At 40.5% G+C, this 24,402-nt stretch overlaps 1 protein-coding gene across 6 annotated transcripts in view; it reads left to right on the forward strand.

Moving 5' to 3' along the window:
• Positions 1–24,402, forward strand: part of TBCD (tubulin folding cofactor D) — a 292,421-nt gene that overhangs the window by 88,249 nt on the left and 179,770 nt on the right. The window lies entirely within an intron of this gene.

Raw genomic sequence — 24,402 nt, forward strand, 5'->3', positions numbered from 1 at the left:
ACTGTATAAGTGAGGTGAAACATGGTGTAGATGTGTGCTTAGCTTATGATCTTTTAAATCCATTTTGGTGGGACACAGATCATAATGATTAAGTGTTGGTAAACTGTAAAAAAAAAAATTGCATGTAAAACACAGCAAGCTGCAACAAACAATATTTGGTTTTAGTTCTACAGAAACCATAGTTTTGTATGAATGCCTTTGTATATTTGGCTTTTTAACACATTTGCTTATTATCTTTTTTTCTTTCCTTTTATTGAAAATGCTTTGTCCTTCCAGAGTCTCTTCTCTGGTGAAGGCGGGACTCAGCTAACCCCAAGCTTGCTTGCCACAGGAACCTGCCAAAGCTTGCTTATACTTGACAGCCAAATGCACAGATACTGTAAATGGAAAGGAGACTCCTCAGTAGGAAATTGATTATCACGCATTCACTCCTTTTGCAGTTTAACTTTATGGCTGTTGAGCAAACCAAATTATAACCCTTTGCTAGCATTGACACTTGCTTTTAGTTAGATTTATAAATGACAAATTTATTACTGCGTTCACCAGAACTAAATTAGATATCTAAAAGTTAATTTTGCAAAGCTGTTAAATGAGAGAACATAGCTCATGTATTCTGTCCCTTTAAAAATCCTTATGATGCTTCATACTTTCTCTGAAATAAATTCCTTAGTTAGAAAGTCAGAACTGGATGTAGGCAGAGTCAAAGTTTGTGTAAAAGAGGGCTATGAAACCGCTCTCCACATTTAGTTTAACAGATTCCTTCATTTATTTCCCCTGTGAATTCATAGTGAATTCAGGCAGTCAGCTTCAGACTGGACACGAATTATTTTGTCTGATGTGTGGTTTTTTTTTTTTTTTTTTTTTTTCCCAGCGTGAGAATCAGTTGTGGAATTTCGAAAGAGTTTCTGCTGATGTGAAAGGGAAGGGTGGGTTTTTCTCGCTGGGTGTGTTACTTCAAGAAAGGAAAAACCAGAGGGAATGTTTCTGAATGAACACGAGTTTGGTAATTTGCTACTGAGAGAGCTTTTTTGACAAGAGTGTTGTGTCAGACCTCTGCAACAGGAATATGGAGACCAATAGAGAATTAGTTATGTAAATGCTGTTTCCTAGTGTGTAGACCATGTTCACTGCTGGTATAAAGGGGCAAGATTCTGGGAGTTCTCTGTGTACATCAACAGTGATTTTTGCCTTCCATAGTTGTTTAAAATCTATGTGCCGAATCCTGTTATCCGTCTGCACTAATGTCTCCTGTGGTCTAAAATTGGAATTGTGCATGTGCAACTTAATTTCATATTAGACAGTAAGGTGTTTTGGTTCAGGTATGGTCTGTCTTTCTGTTTGCACAGCATTTCACATGATAGGGTGCTAAGTCTCACTGAGGCACTTAGGTGCTACCGCAAAATAGATAAATAATAAATTTTAAGGCCCAGCAGACAACATTACATTTGTATTACAAACATCATACAAAATACAAAACTATACTTGTCTAAAATGGTATGATTCCCTTGTGCAATTATTGCTAAGAAAAGAAACGTTTTGGCTTGACATGGGATGTAGGACCTTGTCCACAAGGTAAAGGTAATGAAAAAAAAATAAATCTAAAGCAGAAGCTTTCCAACTTTTTTTTTATAGTGGAACCCAAAGTTTAATAGATGGATTGACTTGTGGACGTCCCCGGTTCTATTCACAGTTGCACAGATCACGTCCCTTCCTTTTTTCAATTGCACAGCATCTCTGGCAGTTACAGTGGAGGAGTAACATTAGGAAATGTATTTTTAGGTTCTTTTAATGCAATTTAGCAGTTTGAAAAGGAGTACCAGCATTGTGTTACCATCAAGCTCTGCCTGCACCATTTGTCTGTAAGGACTGTTATATCCCTTCTCTTCCCCCTTAGTTAGGTAGGAGAGGACTTAGTCTATTTGTACTCTTAAGAAAAATTTTTCCCCAGGGGAGTTTGCCATGTTTGCTTATGTTTAGTACTTCTCTGAAAACAACTGTTCCTGAAAGGAGAGGTCCTTTGTTTCCTCAAATATCTGGGAGGTTTTCCTTTAGTATTTCTTTTCCCACTGTAGGAAGCCTTTCTCTTGTGCTTGTGAGACTGAAATGGAACATGAACGATATACTTAACTGTCTCCTTGTGTCTTCTCTTAAACTTGCAGCATGTATTTGTTTTTCCATCCCTTTTCCATGGAGTGAGAGGATACATTTTTTGTCTCTCTCATTCCCTTAAGAGTGAAGGGCCTGTTTGGCTCTTGGGCAACTGAGGTATGTTTTCCTGGATAGATTCTGAGAAAATATTTTTAAGTACCTGAGAAAACTTTTCAACTTCCGAAAGTTAAAGGAAACTTGGGAAGTTCATAGAGACTAACAAATTTATTAGAGCATAAGCTTTCGTGAGCTACAGCTCACTTCATCGGATGCATTGAAATGAGCTGTAGCTCACGAAAGCTTATGCTCTAATAAATTTGTTAGTCTCTAAGGTGCCACAAGTACTCCTTTTCTTTTTGCGAATACAGACTAACACGGCTGCTACTCTGAAACTTGGGAAGTTCAGGAAGTTTTGGGGTATTTTGTTAATACAGGGTGACATTTATTGAGCCAGGACAGAGAGGCAGTTAAGTTTTAGAAACTGTTGATTTGTTTTGTTTTTCTGGTCCTGCTCTGGCAAGTGTAAGGGAGGCAGTGAAGTGCTGTCCTGCTGCTGCCTTGATCCAGATACATCATGGAGCTATTAAACACTTAGCCACTCTCTAGAAATGGCTGTTGTTTGGCAGGCCAGCCCAACTCAGCTCTGGCTGAAGTACAGCTGCAGCAGGGAACAGCTAAAGAAATTGGAGGTACTATGTTAAAAGGGTATAAAAGACATGAAATCCAAAGCCTTAGGAAAATTCCAAGTGGAACCTAAGAGGTAGGATAGCTCCCGTATAACCTCTGCTAGGAATAATAAATTCTGGTAACACAAAGACCTAATAAAAGCTGATAACCAATATTTATTTTATTGTTTTTTGTTAATTCATTGCACTTGCAGCTTCTATCATTATTAGATAAACCTAACATTCACCTGATGGGTGACAGTGTTTAAATGAAAAGGAGCACTTGTGGCACCTTAGAGACTAACAAATTTATTTGAGCATAAGCTTTCGTGAGCTACAGCTCACTTCACCGATGAAATGAGCTGTAGCTCATGAAAGCTTATGCTCAAATAAATTTGTTAGTCTCTAAGGTGCCACAAGTACTCCTTTTCTTTTTGTGAATACAGACTAACACGGCTGCTACTCTGAAGCCAGTGTTTTAAATGAGGATGAGCACAACAGTTATATTAGATGGTATAAACTCCAGAACTGATGTAACACACTGGTGTTCATTACTGAGCTGTCCTTTTGTCATTGTTTTAAATGGCCTTTTATTTCTGCAGAGGTCTGTATCTATAGTTTAAGTCCTACCCCCTCTGTAGGCTAGGAAATGATTCTTATGAATCTTAAATGGAATTTAGACCAGACTTCCTGACAATCAAATAAGTGTTACCCAGTGGCCATAGTTGGTTTCTGCTGACAATTGTACTGTAGCAAATGGCCTTTCTTTAAGATGCCTAAATACTAAAGTGTTGGTGCTCTCTATATAGTAAGGAAGGTAGCTGAAGATCTATGTTGTTTAATTTATCCCTTTATTTCAGAGACTCAAAAGTGTATTTAACTTGGTCAGAGAAAAGCTGTAGGGAATTTTTTTTAACAGCTTATGATTTCTCCCCCCTCCCCCTCCTTAGGTGAGAAATCTTTGGTCTGTCTTTTCTGTAAAGAGCTATTTTTAATACAGTAAATTGTTCACCTACATTTAATTTCCCTCACAAATTTTCTTATTTTATAATGCCACCATCAAGTTATTTTATAACTCCACAAACCTTCAAGGTCTGTGTAACAATATCCACTACCCCACTGCTGGTTATTATTTTCCACAGTCATTCTACCTTTACCATTGTTGGGGCTCCTCTGAAAGCAGGAATCTGAGTTCCCACCTCAGATGAAGCAGAGTCAAAAAGGGTGTAAATAGCTTAGGCATCTTGTCCAGGGTAAAGGGAGTTATGAATCCCCTCGCCAAACAGAGCTGCAAAAGAGATGGCAATCTCCAGTATTACATTTCTGCATCCTACTAAAGATGTCTTAGAAGTATAAATATATTGAGCAGCTTCTACAGATAATGCAGAGAATCATAAAAGATAACCTTAAGGTAACTCATCTGGTTGAATACTACGATGCTTTCATTTAAGAATGGAAATATTACCTAAAAACATAATCACATGTCCAGTAAGTCCCCACTTTCTACTGCAGAACCTGTAGATGTAGTTAAATGTTGACAGATCCAGTAAGAATTAACATGTTTTGGATTACATTACCCTAGCCAATTCCAAAATAACACAATCTTCTTTGAATCTATTTGGTATGACTCCAGTGTTATGACTCCTGCTGTGCCCCAAAACATGCATGGATTTTACACAATATCTTCTTTAAGTATCCTCTTCCAGTTCTATATGGATAGTTATTAGTTTTAATGTTTCTCCAGTAACACCTTTTGAAACGTATCTTTATTCTTCCTAAAGACTTTGAGTTCCTGACTTTGGAGATATGTCTGGGCATGTTAGCTTGGCAATCTATTTTTAAGCCATTTGTCCAAGCTCACCAGTTCAACTAATTCGTACAGAAAAGACATAAAAATTCAGAAGTTTAATACCAAACTACAAATGATATTTTCAGGTGTTTGTTGTGGCCTGTATTGTAACTGCCTTTTTGGCATTGGAAACTAGGATGATTCTTGTGCTGGCTCCTAACATCTCCCTGGGGTAGTGAACCAACACAGGGGAAGCAGGTTACTTTGGAAGTAGATGCTCGGGGCAGTGTTATAGACTGTTTATAATAAGGGGTTTTAGTAGTCATTGTTGTCTTCGCGTACCACTCCAGCAGAGAACCAAAATATGCCTTGCTTCTATTTGTGGTTGGCACTTTGTGTTTTTTATTTTGCTCCAATCTCCATGTTTGCTTAGGATTTCTGGCACAAATCCATTCACTGATATACTATCTAGCGTTTCATTTAGAATTAATTTGTACATACCTTAATTGTTTCATGTTCAGTCTTACTATACCTAAAATTGTTTTAGACACTGTCAGAATGCTAAACTCGAGGGGCTAGTTTTATTAGTTATATGTGATATATTCCAAGTACGATTCGGGGTATAACTTTTTTGTTTTTTTTCCCTCCTAGAAATATGACTCCTGCTTCCTTTAAAGATGTCAATAGGTTAAAAATTTAGATAGAATTTTTAAAGACTTTAAAGACACCGGAGAGAGGAAATATCCCTTATGGTGTGTTTTCTTGTCTGCCTCAGAAATCTGTAATAATAAAGCGCATAAATCAGCAGCTTAAACACATTTAGTTGAATAAGATATTTGTCCTATTTCTGAAAAAGATTTTAAGAGTGAAATTCTATTTAAGAATACTGTTTCTTACTAACTGATTATATTATGTTATCTATTCTAAATATTTAGGTATAGGTAAATGTTGCATGTTAGCAATTAACCACATGACTTCCATTAACTTACTGTAGTTGTGACGTTAAATTCTTGTACACTGAAAATGTACTCCTTCAAGCAAAATTACTAGAAGTCATTTAGACAGATGAGGTGGTTGAGGCAGTATCTTTTATTGGACCAACTTCTGTTGGTGAAAGAGACAAGCTTTTGAGCTTGCACAGAGCGATTCAGGTCTGGGAAAGGTAATCAGAGTGGCACAGCTAAATAGGTGGATCAGATTAAGAAGTTAACTTGTTTTAAGAAACCATTTGAGGAGAAGTGGGCAGTTAAGACCTCTGCAGTCATAGGAAGAAGGAGGGTTAGTGGTTTACAGATTGTTGTAATGAGCCATAAATCCAGTGTCTTTACTGAGTCTATGGTTTTTAATATCTAGCAAAATTATGAATTTAAGCTCCCTGGCTTGTCTTTTGAAGGTGTTATGCAGGTTTTCTTTGAGGATGAGGTCTGATAGGTCATATATGGTGTGATCATTTTGTGAAAAGTGTTGACCCAGAGATACTATGGTGTTTTTTGTCTTTTATCATTATCCTCTGTGAGTTCACTTGAGAGAACAGTGATTGTCTGGTTTCACTCACATAGTTGTTGTTGGGGCAGGTACATGTAGAACCTGCCCCAACCTCACCCATGTTGTGATAGGTACATGTAGAACCCATGGATCTTGAAAGGTGTGTTGTGGGAGGTATTGATCATCATAATAGTTGGATGTATGTCTGCAGGTTTTGCGTCTGTTCTGACAGGATTTGGTGCTACTTTGAGTTGGTGTACCTGGTCTGTGGGGAGCTTGCTTCTGATGAGTGTAGTGAGATTGGGGGTTGTTTGAAGGCTAAAAGAGGGGGTTTAGGAATGGTTTCTTTCAGGATGTCATTTAAAATGTTAATACCAGGAAACACTATAGGAGAACTAGAGTGGACTACTACACTGAGGACTGTAGCTCTCTTAAATGAAAGGCTTCTTACCTTACAGCATTTGTAGGTGATGAAATCTTAATATGCGCACTCGGTTGCTGTATGATTTCACATCTTTGGTCTTGCTGCTGTATTTGTGGTTTTGTAGGCTTCAGCCTTTGTTTTGTTTTGTTAGTTGGGTGGGGATAAATACTAAACCAACAAGAGAATCCTTGTTTACTTGAATTTCCGGTTTGCTTGTGAAAGGACCTTATTAAAATTTCTCTTGATGACACTACAGTATAAACTTTCTAATTAATAAGATGTAATATATAGGAACTTTAAAATGCCAAAGGTTTCCTAATATGCCAGTGATGAGATTAAAAATGTGCTTATACTGAAGTCTCCACAGCTTCTTGACCACTGCAAATAGTCACAGCTATATTTAATTAGCAGCCGTAAAATTAGGGGGCTGATCTTGCTCCTGTTAAAGTCAATGTTAGTTTTGTCAGTGATTTCAGTGGGAGCCTCATCAAGCCCCGGATATTTCAGGTAACTTAATTTTTGCATAGTGTACTGTATGGTCCAGCACATTCCTACTCTTTTTTTTTTTTTTTTTATTTAAGCATACTAATTGTTAAAGTAAGATTGGAAGCAGTTGCTTCTTGGAGGTTAGAGGAAAGGAAGCAGAGGGGAGGCGAGAGGCGCAGCAGAATGATTTTGCCTGGTTGAACATGAAACTGGATTGGTGTTAATTTGGCAGGATTCCAGTAAGGAAAACACTTTGTTGTCAACTAGCCTACACATTCATACTCACTTATTCATTCGCAGAGGATGAATTTCATCTCTCTTCCTGTACTGTGTCTAACAATGAAAGCTACTTTTTATACAGCATTTCATATGGAAAGCAGATCACTTTTGATAAAGAGTTTACTATGAGGTTGGCTCAGAGGCTACTGACAGTACAGTGTAGGAGATCCAAGTTCTAAACTTGGTTTCTCACTTCCAAGCTAATGGGATCTGGGAACATTATGGATGCAGTAGAATCAGTTTCTGATATAGAAGGTGAAAGAAAATGCTTTGCATACCTCTTTAGCACTCAGTGCATGGTAGGAGGAGGGAAATAACTTACAAACTGAAGTAACTATCTTCTGCAAAGGGAGGGAGGGAGAGAAGAGGAGGTGGGGAGAAGTGATGGAGGCTAGAAGGAAGGAGGAGTTTCCACTAGGAGGTCTGAGAGGAGAGTCACTATGAGAGATGGGGCTGGGAAGCAATCAGAATAAACAGCACGTAAAAGATAAGTCCAGGGACTGAGAAGGACATCCAGCTGCTTCTGGGGAATGGCTTTACTTCTGATGGCTTGCTCTGCCCCGGGAGTGCCTGCTTTTACCTTTTTGTAATTCCGTGTAGCTAGGATCAGGGCTTGATGTCTTTCTTGATCTCATATAGGGGGACCTTGGTTGGCCTCATTTCTTGCCCTTGCTGTGGCTCAGGTTGCTGTTTGGAGGGATTCTCTATAGCTTCCAGGGCTTGCTCTGTCCCTGGGGCTCCTTGCTTTACTGCCTCCAAACAAGAGCGTGGAATCTAATGCTGTCAGGACAGAAAAGACAGTGTGCTGATTTAGTGGAATAAACTGACTGTGTATTGTTCCAGTGAATGACAATCATGGTGTATTGTTACTGTAAGAGGCATAGAAGTATATACTATCTAGAAGTACACTAATAAATATTTCTGTAAGATATTGAAAAGAATGGTCCAGGTCCTCCGCCAGTATCAATTGGCATAGCACCATTAACTACACCAATTTACACCAATTGAAGATCTAGGATAGAATTATCAAAAGCACCCAAGAGACTTAGCTGAGTCCCATTTTCAAAACATCTGGAAGCCTCAGTCTCACTGAAAGGCAATGGGACTTGTGCTTCTAAATTTCTTAGGTGCTCTTGAAAATTTTACCCTGGACCAATATTTCAGCAAAGATTTATGTAATTAAGCAGCCTTTCAGTCCTTGCAGCCACCTTTCAGTTGTCATTTCTATTCTATTCCCAAAATATATGCATCCATCACCAATTAAATAGATATATGAAATAAGAGCTTTTATATGCTGCCATCATTGCTGTCCTGAGGTTTCATTAATCTCAGTGGCAGACATTCTGGCTTTAAAGAAACACCCACCTATGTGTAACATGCTGTGTTTATATTATACAAAAGTTTCCAGCTACTGTGAAAGGTATTATTAATTTGATTAAAGTGGAAATGTCCTTTGTGATCTGTGATAAAAGCAGAATCTTTGTTAGCATTCTTTGAGGCACAGAGAGAGATACCAGCATACTTGCTGATGTTTGTAAGGTAACAAACCTCCATGTGTTTTGATCTGGTAGTATGCAGAATGGTGACGCTTGATGTTAGAAGCAAGCTTGATTCAGCAGTTGGTGTCAAGGTGTGCGTGTTTATTTATGCAAGGTCACTATCGGACTTTGTAGCCAAGGAGAACAGGAGCCAAGAGTTAAATAATCCAAGAGAATTATAGTTTTTGTTGATGATAATATACTTGTCTTTATAGGTAATTGAGTTGAATTGATTTTCATGTCAGCCATGTTCTTTCTAAAGTAGGTAACAGGAAAATCTAGCTTCCATATGGGTGCTCAAATCTTTGAGGGGATTTTAAGATTGGTGATACCTTTATATTTGAAAGTTGTTAGCCACTTCTTGCTTATGAGAAAGAAGAATGTAAACTCAAAAGAACTTACTTTAAATCTTCAATTTAACGTAGCTGCTTACTACAAGAGACTTCAGATTTCAAAACAGTCCGTTTTGGGAACTAACAATATAGTTTAGCTATCAGAATTGCACAAAATAAATCCAAGATGTAATCAATTGTAAAAGAGTGTATCTGAAGTGAAGCTAAAAAAGTAGAAATCTCTGTCAGAAGGAAGTTTCCTTTAAAGGTGACTTGCAAAGGATTTTATAGAACTTGGGTTTTTTCTTTTATACTTTTTTCTGATGTATAAAAAAGAGCCTGACAACCTCACTATGTGTGAACATTGAAAAGAAAGGCTCCTTTTCTTGCCTTCTCTTTATAGGTCACTTTAAAGAATTTTGAAGCGCTGGCTTGTGGTTGTTTTGTATGAAAGATGCAATCTGTTGAATGATGTCTGCCTTTGTGAGAGAGCTCCATTTTCTTACATTATAGCTTCCCAAACTTCTGTTGTCAGGAGTATTTTGGAAAGAGAATCAAGGACCTTCAGCAGTTTTCGTATTTAAAGTCAATACTTGAAAAAAATTTGTGGCTAATTTACAGTTGCTAGAAATGTGTGTAGGATGGAACATATATTGCCAACAGAGCTGGTAATGCCCACTATAGTCAAGGTTGCCTAACACAGATGCTATTTTCAGTTGTTTATAATTTTGCTAAATGTTGTTTGTTTAGGCTAAAGTTTTTCATGCTGGGTGGATGCCCCAGGCTGAACTTTTTGGCAAGTTTCAGTAAAATTGGTCGAGGTGTTTCAGAAAATGGGATTAGGGAAAAATACGTTGTTTTGCCCATGTTTTAAAAAAAAATTCTTAAAACTGTTTAATTGTGAAGATCTGGCGCCTCTATGCTTTGGAGCAAGGTCTTGAAAACTTGGCAGGAGGATTGCCTTTGTGTCAAGAATGTGCCTTTTGTTGGTCCTATGTAAAAACTGCCAGAATTTGGCCAAGTTAGAAGTCTTAGAAAAATCAGTTCGCACATTTTCAGTAGAGGCTTGTTAGAGTTTGGCAGCTAAATTCCTCAAAGATTCCATCTGTTCTGAGCATGTTCCATCCTGAGTCTGCAGGGCTTGAGGAAGACTTTGCCTACCCTTGTTCCTCTAGGCAGCCAGAGGCCAATGTGGTTCAGGATGCCAGAATTAAGAATAGTGTCTCTGGTGCTCTCCATACTGCCCCCTACTGGTGTCCACGCAGTGTGGAGGAAGAAACTAGCTGTGGGGAGTTCACTGGGACAAGGAACCTGGAGAGGTGGGCGGACTGGGACACAGTTAGTGGAAGTGGGTAGGTGCAGGAAGATAGATTCGACAAGGAGGTGGTATGGAAATTGAGACTGGCTGGGCAGAGAGACTGGAACAAGGAGGCTGGGGAAAGGGAGGAAGATGACAGGGACTCAGGTGAGGATTGTGGAGCGGGAGATTGCTAGTGTTTGGGCAAGAAAACTAGAACTGGGAATGAGAAGCCAGGAATGATGATGATATTACGGACTGGTATTCTGTTCTTATGGAAATTGATGATAGTTTCTATGTATGTCATTTTTACTCCATATATATCCTGATTCCTTTCTCTTTTCAGCCTCTAGAGCAGGTTGCTTATTAAAAAGGCCTTGGGTTTTTTGGAAAGAACCCATCAGAAGTCAGGCTACTGAAGTGTATTATTCTGCTTTGTGGTGTTAGTTCATTGTGAGGCTTTTGGCAGGTGTCCAGGTACTTTTAATCTTTTTCATCATTAGCAGGGTGGTGAAGCACTGGAATCGGTTACCTAGGGAGGTGGTGGAATCTCCATCCTTAGAGGTTTTTAAAGCCTGGCTTGACAAAGCCCTGGCTGGGATAATTTAGAATCATAGAATCATAGAATATCAGGGTTGGAAGGGACCCCAGAAGGTCATCTAGTCCAACCCCCTGCTCAAAGCAGGACCAAGTCCCAGTTAAATCATCCCAGCCAGGGCTTTGTCAAGCCTGACCTTAAAAACCTCTAAGGAAGGAGATTCTACCACCTCCCTAGGTAACGCATTCCAGTGTTTCACCACCCTCTTAGTGAAAAAGTTTTTCCTAATATCCAATCTAAACCTCCCCCATTGCAACTTGAGACCATTACTCCTCGTTCTGTCATCTGCTACCATTGAGAACAGTCTAGAGCCATCCTCTTTGAAACCCCCTTTCAGGTAGTTGAAAGCAGCTATCAAATCCCCCCTCATTCTTCTCTTCTGCAGACTAAACAATCCCAGCTCCCTCAGCCTCTCCTCATAAGTCATGTGCTCTAGACCCCTAATCATTTTTGTTGCCCTTCGTTGTACTCTTTCCAATTTATCCACATCCTTCCTGTAGTGTGGGGCCCAAAACTGGACACAGTACTCCAGATGAGGCCTCACCAGTGTCGAATAGAGGGGAACGATCACGTCCCTCGATCTGCTCGCTATGCCCCTACTTATACATCCCAAAATGCCATTGGCCTTCTTGGCAACAAGGGCACACTGCTGACTCATATCCAGCTTCTCGTCCACTGTCACCCCTAGGTCCTTTTCCGCAGAACTGCTGCCGAGCCATTCGGTCCCTAGTCTGTAGCGGTGCATTGGATTCTTCCATCCTAAATGCAGGACCCTGCACTTATCCTTATTGAACCTCATTAGATTTCTTTTGGCCCAATCCTCCAATTTGTCTAGGTCCTTCTGTATCCTATCCCTCCCCTCCAGCGTATCTACCACTCCTCCCAGTTTAGTATCATCCGCAAATTTGCTGAGAGTGCAATCCACACCATCCTCCAGATCATTTATGAAGATATTGAACAAAACGGGCCCCAGGACCGACCCCTGGGGCACTCCACTTGACACCGGCTGCCAACTAGACATGGAGCCATTGATCACTACCCGTTGAGCCCGACAATCTAGCCAGCTTTCTACCCACCTTATAGTGCATTCATCCAGCCCATACTTCCTTAACTTGCTGACAAGAATGCTGTGGGAGACCGTGTCAAAAGCTTTGCTAAAGTCAAGAAACAATACATCCACTGCTTTCCCTTCATCCACAGAACCAGTAATCTCATCATAAAAGGCGATTAGATTAGTCAGGCATGACCTTCCCTTGGTGAATCCATGCTGACTGTTCCTGATCACTTTCCTCTCCTCTAAGTGCTTCAGGATTGATTCTTTGAGGACCTGCTCCATGATTTTTCCAGGGACTGAGGTGAGGCTGACCGGCCTGTAGTTCCCAGGATCCTCCTTCTTCCCTTTTTTAAAGATGGGCACTACATTAGCCTTTTTCCAGTCATCCGGGACTTCCCCCGTTCGCCACGAGTTTTCAAAGATAATGGCCAAGGGCTCTGCAATCACAGCCGCCAATTCCTTCAGCACTCTCGGATGCAATTCGTCCGGCCCCATGGACTTGTGCACGTCCAGCTTTTAGTTGGGATTTAGTTGGGATTGGTCCTGCTTTGAGCAGTGGGTTGGATTAGATGATCTCCTGAGGTCTCCTCTTCCAACCCTAATCTTCTATGATAAAAGAAGAAATGGAAGATAATTATTTTAATTATTTCCTTTAACTCTTGGAAGTATTTTAAAAATAATATATTGAGGAAAAATTGTTGGGCATTGTGATGGGATGTACAAATCCTGCACTGGAGAGCAAGAGGTTAAGGAACAGCTCTGGGTTTAGGTGGTCCTGCCCAGCCACACCTGCAAAGCCTGCATATGCTGGAGGCACTGCTTTAAAAGGGAGCAGAGGAGCTTGTAGGCAGGCAGTGGAACAGAGCAGTTGGCTGCTCTGAGCTCTTAGAGGAAAGTACTACCCAGGAGCTCATTGTGTGAGACCTGACAACACAGACCTGTACAAACCTGCAAAGGAAAGGCAGGTGACTGAGGGCTTGTCTACACCTACCACATGGGGTTAATCTAAGGTACGCAATTTCAGCTATGTGAATAGCGTAGCTGAAGTTGACGTACTTAGATCTACTTACTACGGTGTCTTCACTGTGTTAAGTTGACAGCTGAGACTCTCCCGTCGATTCCACTTGCGTGTCTCATTCTGCTGGAGTACCGGAATCAATGGGAGAGCGCTCAGTGGTCATTTTACTGTGTCTATGATAAATGGACCCCCGCTGGATCGATCGCTGCCCACTGATCCGGGGGGTAGGGTAGACAAGCCCTGAGTGTACAGGTCAGAGACTTCATTCAGTTTCTGTGATTTACTCTCCGATGGTAAAGGAGACTGGGGTAGGAATTGGTCCGGGAGGGCTGCTGCTTTCATATCTGTAGTATTTTTAGCCCCACCCCCTACCCCCAAGCCCTGTTTCAGGGCAGCACTTAAGCACATACTTAAACGCTGTCCTGAGTAAGATGCTTTCCTAAATCTTGGCCTAAAACCCAAATATTCAAAAGTAACCACAGCATATAAATATTAAATGCATTCTTTTGCTGGAGACTAAAGTGAAAACTTCAAACCTCGGTCACTGAAATGAATATAAGTGGCCTGATTTTTACAGATGCTGACCATCCACAAATTCCATCAAAGTCATAGACAGCTGCATGCTCAGCACCTTTGAAAATCAGGCCTCTTACATTTAAATGTGTAAATACGTATTTAGGAGCCTAATTTTAGGTACCTAGGTTTCAAAATTTTGGTCTTAATCCTGAAACTGCTTGTGATTGCAAAATTAAAATAGTTTAATCTAAAATGAGAGACTTTCTTTGGTATTTGAGTAATGATGATGGATAGGCTATGTAAAATGTGGCATGTTGACTTGCTGCACAGAGTGTATGATCTTTTCACTCCTCATTATTGTCTTAGGCTCTTTAACAAGTTAAACCCACCTAAGGATAAATCCACAATATGTTTGTTTTAGGGAGTAGTATTTTTGTGCTTCAAATGTATGAATTTAATATGTTTCTTGAACAAAATTAATTCAACCTACCTATGTTTACAGCTTTGTTTTTATACTTTTGTGATTCATTAATAATCCTGACAGTGGTTGGGTGAGATTCTGTGGTCTGTGTTGTACAGGAGGTCGGACTAGATGATCATAATGGTCCCTTCTGACCTTGGTATCTATGAATCTATCTATGCTTAGTCTTTTAAAAAGTGCGTTTTACAAAATACTTTACTCGTGGTAGCCACCTACTTTTTGTTGGAAATAATTGTATATCTGTTTGGTATTTGTCTTATTTATGACCCTAAAATAGTAGGAACTTTGCTTATTATTCTTACACTAATTTAGGTTATCTGAATTACATAATCCCAAGTAAAGTAAGAGGAAAAGACCTGCCTAAGAAAGTTGCACCAGCTGAATTCAAATTTGTTTTTTAAAGAGTGGTTTACTTTAGATTAGCTGAAACCAGTTCCTAACTGATTTAAGATAAACTGAAAAAAAACCCATGGTTTAAACCAAAATAGTGTCTGTCAACACAGGAGTTTGCACGAGTTTATAATCAGTTAAACCTGTGCAAGTTTATCATGTAGACAAGCCCTAAGGCTAAGGGAGATTTTTTTTTTTTTAAAATTGCCCTATCCATGTGTCTTGTATAATAAACATTGGAATGAATGGAAAGCACAGCAATGTGTGATAGTGAGGTCTAAGTGCATTTGTGATTCTTGATGATATTTGCTATATTCCAAATGCATGCAGAACACTTTTGGAAAAATCAGTTGATTTAAAGACTGAAGCTAGAGAGATTTTTGTTCATTTACATTAAAATGTCTGACTTGACTAATATTGCTTGTTAGTTTCATTAATTGTAAAATGTTTTAAGATTTTCTGTGGAAGTTGTTATAAGGTCGGATTTGTCTAAAACCTGTGTTTAAAAAGCAAAATATTTTTTATATTCTTGTTTCTCTCCAGTATTTGAGAGAATCTTCTAATATCTGTAAAGATGGGAGGACAGAAGTTGTTACTTTGTTTTTTTTCACAGGACCTGAACAAAGTGCGGTGTTGCAACCTGCAGTTACGTTGTTAGGTTAGGTAGGGTGGAGTGTAACAGGTGCTTATTAATACCTCTAGGCTATAGCTAAAGGTGACTGTATTTTCTTGAATGTTCAGAGCTCAGCAGGTGGATACTATTTTAATAACTGGATCGAGAATGGATTCTGTTTCCTATCTGAATAAGATGATGTACATCCAATACATAGCAATTTTACAAATTCAAAAATTGTTCATTTCAACCACGTTTGTTCAGCTACTCAAAATAAATTTTCCTGTTCCCAGTTTTCTCAAAGTATGATGAAACATACTAGCTCCTGCATTTCTAGTCCCTTTTTGTTTGTTTTTTTTCTTTTGGAAGTTGATTTTAGCTACAGGTTAACGAAATTCTTTCCAATTTGTGAAAATTGGAAGTAATGTAGACATACATACACACAGCGATGTGAAAATAGAGAATATTTGACAGTTGGCTGCATAACGAATTAAAATGACATCACTGATCAAATACAAAAGCTGATTGTAAAGCACTAGAATCTTTTACTGCTCAACATGCCAAACAAAGCTGTAGGAGAGAATGAACCTAATCTGTTTACTCTTAGAAAAAGCTTTGGCAAGATTTAATTAATTTAAAAAAGTGTGTGCATGTGAGGAAGTGTGAATAATCTCTACATAATCACATGATAAGCTGCACAATATCAAGAATTTTGGGGAACAGTATTATGAACAAAGGGCCAGATGCTGCAAATATTCTGCCCACGCTACTCTCTGTTAACTTCATATGGAATCTCATGTATGTAGCATCTACGGCACCAGTCTTTGGTTTCTGTGTTGCTAGAACCCTGGGTTAAAAAGTACATCAGTATACTAGGAGTAGTTTTGGTGTATTTTTATATTTATGGTACTTGAATACCAAGATAAAACACGCTTAATGCAAGCTTTCAAACTTTAGAATAAATTTTATTGTGAACATGCAAATGCTTAAGGACCTGAATAATCCTGTTGAACTAAATCAGGTGGCATAGAACATTACACACACAAATGGAAGAATTTGTAGCATTGGGTCCTAAGCACTTAGACTATCTAATAATGTAATCTTGTGGATATTTTTATATGTTTCATTGTCAAAATTATACAATGTCAAAACTAGTACAACAAAAACATATTAAGCAGATGTAAAGGTATGGGGGTTTAAGAATATTTTAAAATGTTTACATTGCATTTCCTACATGGTGAAAATATGCTTTCTGTTCAAAAGCTGTTTGTTCTTTTTCCCATTATAGTAAAGAATTAGGCTAATATCTTTTGCTCTTAATGTAAAATATGTTGTCATTACCTTGAAAAATACTGGAACAAATTATTTAAACAATCAGTTTGCAAGAACCTATAGGATAATAGGGTGCTAAAAATAGCCAGCATAGGTTTGTCAAGAACAAATCATGCCAAACCAACCTAATTTCCTCCTTTAACAGGGTTACTGGCCTAGTGGATGGGGGGAAGCAGTAGATATGATGTATCTTGATTTTTCAGTGAGGCTTTTGACATCATCCTGAAAGACATTCTCATAAGCACACTAGGGAAACGTGGTGTAGATGAAATGTAATTCAATCAAGACAAATGCAAAGTACTTCACAGCTACAAAATGGGGAGTAACTGATAGTACTGATGCAAAGGATCTGGGGGTTATGGTGGATCATAAACTGAATACAAGTCAACAATGTGATATAGTTGCAAATAGATTAATATTCTGGGGTGTATTAATAGGGATGCTGTACATAAGACATGGGAGGTAATGTTTCTTTTCTATTTGGCACTGGGGATGCCTAAGCTGGAGTATTATGTTAGGGTTTGGGTGCCATGCTTTAGGAAAGATGTCACTAAATTAGAGAGGGTCCAGAGGGAGCAACAAAAATGCAGGGCTGGATTAACTCTTTGTGGGCCTGGCGCCAAACAAACATTTGTGGACCCCTGTGGGGAATGATTGTAAGAGATTGTAAAACGAAAGGTTTGGGTGGGCAGAAGGCTCAGGGCTGGCAGGGCTGTGGGTCAGAAGCGAGGGGCACTGGCTGAGTGTGTGGGGAAATCCAGGGCTTGGCCTGGCTGCAGGAGGCTGCCTGGGTCGGTCCCCAGAGCAAGACAGAGGCTGGGGGTAAGAGCACAGTGGGGCATGGTGGGGAGGATCGGTCCCCGGCCAGACCGAGGCAGGAGCTGTGGGCAAGCATAGGTGCTGGAACTAGGGGTGCTGGGGGTGCTGCAGCACCGCCTGGCTTGAAATGGTTGAGACTAAATGTGGTTACTCCTGTAACCAGACTTTTAGTTTCCAGTCATCACTGCTAACTGGACACTGCCAGGTCCCCTTTTCTACCGGAGCGGAGTTTCCAGTCAAAAACTGGATACCTGGCAACGGGCGCCGGAACAGCCTCTGAGGGGGGGCAGGGGGCCATCATTTTTAAAAGTGGGAAGGCTAAGCTTAAGGGGAAGCAGAAAGGGGGTGTAGCAAGCAGTGGGAGAGGGGAGGAGCTGAGTGCGGAGAGAAGCCCTGAGTAGGCTGCCCAGAAGGAGCAAGTCATGGGATGGAGCCACGGGGTGGAGAGGAGTTAGCGGGCAGGGCCATGTCTGTGCTGCCCAGGTAGGTTGGAGACTGTGGGGATCAGCTGACAGACGGTGTGTCCCAGCCCATGTGGCAGCACAGAGCAGGGATCCCCATTCCCAGCACATTGTTGCGCTTGGCGACCCCTAAAATCGGTACCCCTCACCACTTCACACCTGACCTACAAGTGTGAGTGGGTCGGGAAAGTTTGGGTGCAGAGAGTGGCCCAGGCTCCGCTGCCCCATTACTTCCCCCCACGGCCACTGCCTGCGGTGGAGTGGTGACACTGGTGGAGGAGAAGGTGTTTCAAGGAAGAGCCAGGGCGGGGGGGAGGTCACCACTGTTCTGCTGCAGAGCTGAGTGGCAGGCAGGGGCTCCGCTCTGGGCCACCAGTGACGATCCTTGGCTTCCGGGCTCCCTGGGGGAAGCTGAAGCGGCAGACCATCCGTCACTAGCAGCCCGGAGGAGTGTCAGCGGCTGTGAGCTCCCTCCCCACAGTCACTGGCAGGCAGCCTGTGGCTGCTGTCTGCCAGTGACAAAGAGTAGAGAGAGGAGCCCTCCGCTGGCTGGCTGAGAGGAGCGAGTGGGTAGAGGGCAGGGAGAAGCGCAGGGCTGGAGAAGAGAGGACTAGGAGAGGAGCCAGTGATGTGGCCGTTGGACTGCAGTGCAAGTGAAGTGGAGCGCTGGGCTGGGCTCGCAGGGCCCCTGCTGAGTGTGGGCCCGGTGCCATGGCATGGTACTGCAAAAATTATAAAAAGTTTAGAAAACTGCCCTATGAGAAAAGGTTTTTTTTTTTTTTTTTTTTTTTTTTAAGGGGTGGGTGGGGGGGGGGAACTGATAGTTTTCAAATATGTAAAAGATTGTTATAAAGAGGATAATGATTAGTTACTTTCCATGTCCACTGAAGGTAGGACAGGAAGTAATCAGCTTAATATGCAGCAAGGGAAATTTATGTTAGATATTGGGAAAAACTTTCTAACTATAAGGATAATTATGCACTGGAATAGGTTACCTAGGGAAGTTGTGGAATCCGTGTAATTGGGGATGTTTAAGAATGGGTTAGACAAACACCTGTCAGGGATGGACGAGGTTTACTTGGTCATGTCTAGGCGCAGGGAACTGAACTTGATGACCTCTCGAGGGCTTTTTTAGTCCTATTTTTTTATTATTCTATAATCCTAATACTAGGTACCACAGTGAATAGGTGTCTTAGAGACAGAATGTTGTGTATGGTGCATAAAAAGTCACATTGAATTTTGAAGTTATCAGAATTCGCAGATACCGACATCTTGAATGATTAAGTACAAACTGTTGTGAACTAAATACTGTTTACAGAAAAAAATAGATAAAATGTACTGTATTTTATACTTTCAACAAGTATAGGCCTTGGAATAATTAATTTTGTTAAAAATTATAGGGTTTTATCTGCTAATGGAATTATGTTATGACTTTATTCCAGAATAATTACTTTCAAAAAGCCATGGTATATCTAGACGCTTTGAACAGAGGACAGAACCACTGTAGGCCCTCATACACAAGAATGTAGTACTTGGTTCATCTGCTTTGGAAAGATAACTAGCTGAATTCACCCTGCCAGGAATAGAAATAGTAACTGGTTTGTTTGATTTTAGAATAGTGATAAATGTGTCCTTAGCTGGCTTTAGGGAGTTTACATGATAATATCAGAAGATGACTCTCATTTTCTTTTAATATACTTGAGATGTATCTTATGTCTTTGTCTGCCAGGTTAAAGAGCTCCCTACTATTAGAAATGTTTCCTTCATGTAGCTGCTTCTAGACTTGAACCAGTCACCATGTAACATTCCTTTTGACAAGTTTAAATAACATTCCCTTAGATAAGTCCACAATTCTTTTATTGTAAGGTGGGTTTTCCAGACCTCTGATCATTCATGTACCTCTTTTCTAAACACTTTCATGTTTTTCAGCATTCTTTTTGAATTGTGAACGCCAGAACTGAACATACTGTTCCAATGAAGGTTTCACCAGTGCATTATACAAAGATAATACCACCTCCTTATTCCTACTCAGTATTTTCCTGCTTACTCATCCTAGGAATGCATTAGCCCTTTTAATCACAGCATGGCACTGGGAACTCATGTTCAGATGGTTATCCACCATGACCCCTAAATCCTTTTTCGAATCACTGCTTTCTAGGATATAGTCCCCCTGTAATTGGGATGTGTTCTTGGTTCCTAGATATTTGACCTTGCCTTGGGCTGTATTAAAACGCAAGTTTGACTGTGATCCAGATAGCTTGTATAAATGAATTGTCATTATTTATGACTCCACCAACCTTGGTTTCATCTGCAGACTTACTCGGGATCTGGAAAAAGTTATAAAATCATTGCTGGTAAATTTGAATGGCATTGAGCCAAGAACGGATCTTTGTAGGACCTCACTAGAAACATCCCCATTTGATGATGATGTAGACTGATGTAAATCTCATCAAATAACTTACTGATATCTATCAGTTAGCAAGCTTGTAATATGTACAACATTGATTTTGTATGAGCTAATTTTTAACTGCAATGTCAAAGTATCAGCATAAGTCATCAGCCCCCTTCCTCATGTCCTGTCACTCAGCCTTTCTGTGGCTTTCAGTCCATTAGCACTGATAACTTTTATTCACTCCTCTACTCCCTGCCATCTCTTCCCTTTCTTCCACTGATATGGCTGTTGAGTCTCTTCATGCTTCTCTCTATTCCACACTTGATCTCTTTGCTCCTCTCTCTCATCACAAGGTTTGCTCTGCCGCAGCCGTGGTGCACCCTCAACTCCATTCCTGCACTCTCACTGTGGAGCATCTCTGGCAGAAATCTCTTGACCAGGGTGACTTCCTCCACTATAAATTCATTCTCTCCTCCTTCAATTCTTCCATCTTCTTTGCTAAACAACTCTGTTTCTTCAAAACAATTGAATCCCACATATGAAATACCGGTGTCCTTTTTGCTACCTTTAACTCACTCTCCACACCCTTCTTCCACCTGCCTCCACTTCTCTTTGCACAAGAACTCGCCAATTTTTTCCAAGAGAAAATTGACAAAATACTATGGGACCTTGGCTTACCTTCCCTTCCCTTCTCCACCTGCAACTCTTTTTCTTTTCCTTCTCCACTGTCACAAGTGCAAAATTTTTTGCCCCTTCATTTGCCACATGGATCCATGCAATCTTCTAATCTCCTTCATGCTCACTCTCATCCCCTTCCTTACTCATATCCTTAACCTCTTCTCCTCTGGCTCTTTCCCTTCACAATATAAGCATTTTTAGTCTCTCCCATTTTACTCATCCTTGACTCCAGTTGTCATTTCAACTACCACTCCATCTCTTTTCTCCCTTTAATCCATAAGATCACTGAACATGCTTTTACAATCACTGTTTGGAATTCTTCTCTTCCAAGTCTATCCTAGATCCTCGTTAGTCTATTTTCTGTCCCTCGCACTCCAGGGAAACCACTCTCACCAATGTCTCTAATGACCTCTTCCTAGCCAAATCTTAGAACCATACTCAATCCTCATCTTCCTTGATCTGTCACCTGCCTTCGACATTGCTGACCATGTTGGTGTTCTTGAAATCTTAGCTTCCCTTGACCTCTGTGGCTCCATCGTCTTCTGATTCTTCTCCTACCCCTCTAATTGCTTCTTCAACATATATCCTTTGGGGGGATCATCCCCCCTCCAACTTTCTTCATGGCTCTGTCCTTGACCCTCTTCTTTTCTCTCTACACCTCATCTCTGGGTAGTGTCATCCGTGAGCACAAGTTCAGCTACCATTTCTGTACTTATGACTTACAGACCTACCTCATTACATCAGGCCTGTCTCCTGTCCAAACTAAAATCTCAGCCTCTCTCTCTGTCTCCTTGTGGATGTCTAACCATCAGTTCAAGCTCAACATGGCTGAAACACAGCTCTTAATCTTTTCTCCCACAAAGCCCTCCATGATACCTTCATTCTTGATTAGTATGGACAGTAGCACCATCCTGTCTGTCACTCAGATGCTTAAGCTGGTCACCATCTTTTCATTCGGACCTTTCTCTAGGTCCTCATAACCATTTTGTCCAGGGATGATGTCAGGCTAACAGGCCTAGTTATCCTGGTTATTTTTTTTACTCTTTTAAAATATTGGCACAATGTTAGCTTTTTTCTAGTTCCATAGGACTTCCCCAGTATTCACAGAGCCATTAAAAATCAATATCAGTGGTTCAGAGAGCTTCTCTAAAACTCTGCATGGATACGCTCCACCCCACCACAGCTGCAATGGCTCTAACGCATGCAGTGCTTGGCTCACTGCAGAGGAGCACACAGTTGCACTTCCTTCTGGGAGTTGTAGTTTTGCGTCCTACATCTGAGCAAGATGGGGACTACAACACCCAGAATGCCAGGCGGGTTATTGCCACAAATTGTGGCCTGCTGCTGTGTGATTCAGAGAACTGAGCTGGAGTCTGAGTCCTGTGTGACAGCTGGTCCATTTGGGTTAGTGCAGTGGTCCACAAATTGTGGGATGCTCCCCTCTAGGAGGCCGTGGAGGAATGTTCAGGGGGAGGCTGCGGCGGGATCCAATGGCCAGCCTCCATTGGGGGTGAGGAGGGAGCACTGTCCCCCCCAGCTCTGCTCCTGGCTCCAGCTCCACCCCCAGCCTCAGCCCCCGGCTAGATCTCCGCTCCCGGCCCCATCCCTACCCCTAATCTTGGCCCGTGGCTGCGGCTTCGTTACTGGCCCCATCCCCACTTCTGGCGCGGCCAGGCAATATTCTTAGACTCCCAATTATCTTTCTCCTTTTTCTATTAAAATTATTTCTTCCAGTCAGAGTTACTCATGATTGTTTTCAGCTTTGGGAGATTGGCCCCAAGTATGTGTATTACTAGTTGCATTTGTATTGTTTTTGCACATAATTAATGTAAACAAGTCATAACTTGTACTTGCGCCAACACTGATTTTTAGTTCAATGTCAATTCATATTTATCCATCAGAATGAGATCTGATTATAGAATTTCCCCAAACTGGGGACACTTTTGTGTTAGGAAGCAGTTTTGTATGAGAAAATTCTCATCTCTAATCTGTAGAAGCACTAGAAATGCTACTGGCATCATAAGACCTCCAGTATGTGTTCCCCATTTTGAAATTGCCCAGTTTTTCTTTCTGCACATTCTAGATAATGATTAAGGAACCACTTGTTCTTTTCTCTAGTCTTGTTCAGTTAAAAGAGGACAGGACAGCCATAAATGTTCAAAGTAGGGGGCATAATCAGTCTTTGCTGAAGGAAATTTATAGTAATTTTGTAAAAGTGCCTTTGGGAGCTGTTTCAGTGTTCTTGTAGAACCAGCTAATTCCATTTTTCCAACAGTTAATGCAGCATTTTTCAAATCGAGTTGGACTGCATTTTTGAAGATGGTGGTATTGCTGTTTATTTCAGAAATGGAAAAGAAAATACCAAAATATCAACTTTGCTGTGCCATTTTCCTTTGAAGAGGGCTTGTATACCCTGTATTTCTTTTATGTAATATTTGTCATCCTATTGGACCTTGAATACTTTTCAGATTATTATTCTATTTTATTTATCAGGCTAAAATCCATTTTAAAAGTTGTTTTGAATACATCTCTTCCCATTTGTTCTGGCTTTAATGTTTTCCAACAGTTAGTGATTGAAGTAAAGGTCATAAACTGACCTTATGTATATTGACATTAAATTAATTACTATTCTATTTTTTTCTTCTTGTGATCCAAGGGTAATTCACTAAGCGCAAGTCTACAGTACAAAATTAAGTCTACCTAAGTTACATTGATGTACAGTCACCACAGTAATCGGGTTTTACATGTCCACACTATACTCTTTGTGTTGACAACAACAGTCAATGTAAGAAATGCAGTGTCTACACTGATGCTGCATTGACCTAACTACATCAACTTCAGTGCTACGCGTCTCGCGAAGGTGGCGTTAAGTGCAGTGTAGTCACATTCGTGGGAGTTACATTTTAGTATAGACACTTGGAGTTAGGTCCATAAGGACCTTTAGACCCATGTATTATGAGAAACAAAGTAATCTGCAAATCTGATATCAAAAAGAGAGGATTAAGAGTTAAATTACTTCTGTTTCCCCACAGGTGGTTGTTTCTGCAGGCGATATTAGTTTATTAAATTACATGCTATCTAGAGAGAAATGTATTTAAACTATATTACTGGATTCATTGACAAAAGGAAGCCCTCCAGGAAACTTAGATGTGACAAACTTTGACAATATGTTACAGGAACTATATGAAAAAAGCTTAATTCAAAGGTATTCTGAAGCTTCCTCATTCTTGAAGGAGTGAAATTAGGACCTGAGAGCTGTAAATTTGTTTTTAAAAAAGGTTTTTTCCCCATTCATAATATAGAGGCAGTAAGGTTTAGAAAAAGATGTATCATCTCTTTCAGTTTTGTTTGTGACGGGACCCCTACAGACATCGGAGCTGAGGTTTTTACTTGCCCATTGTCTCGACCATATTCTCACCACTTGACTGTTGGTGACTGTAGGATCATTTGACCAGTCTAGTTAGGTTCTGGGGTTTTCATTTGACTTTCCCTTTGGTGATTTCTGTTTTACTCTGACTCAGTTGTTACCACTTTTCCCATGTGATTAAAAAAGCAAAGCACTTTTCTGTGGCTGTTATGCATGAAGTCTATGATTTGTTTTATTCTG

The sequence above is a fragment of the Dermochelys coriacea genome, chromosome 14 (assembly GCF_009764565.3).
Source record: "Dermochelys coriacea isolate rDerCor1 chromosome 14, rDerCor1.pri.v4, whole genome shotgun sequence".
Lineage (NCBI taxonomy): Eukaryota > Metazoa > Chordata > Testudines > Dermochelyidae > Dermochelys > Dermochelys coriacea.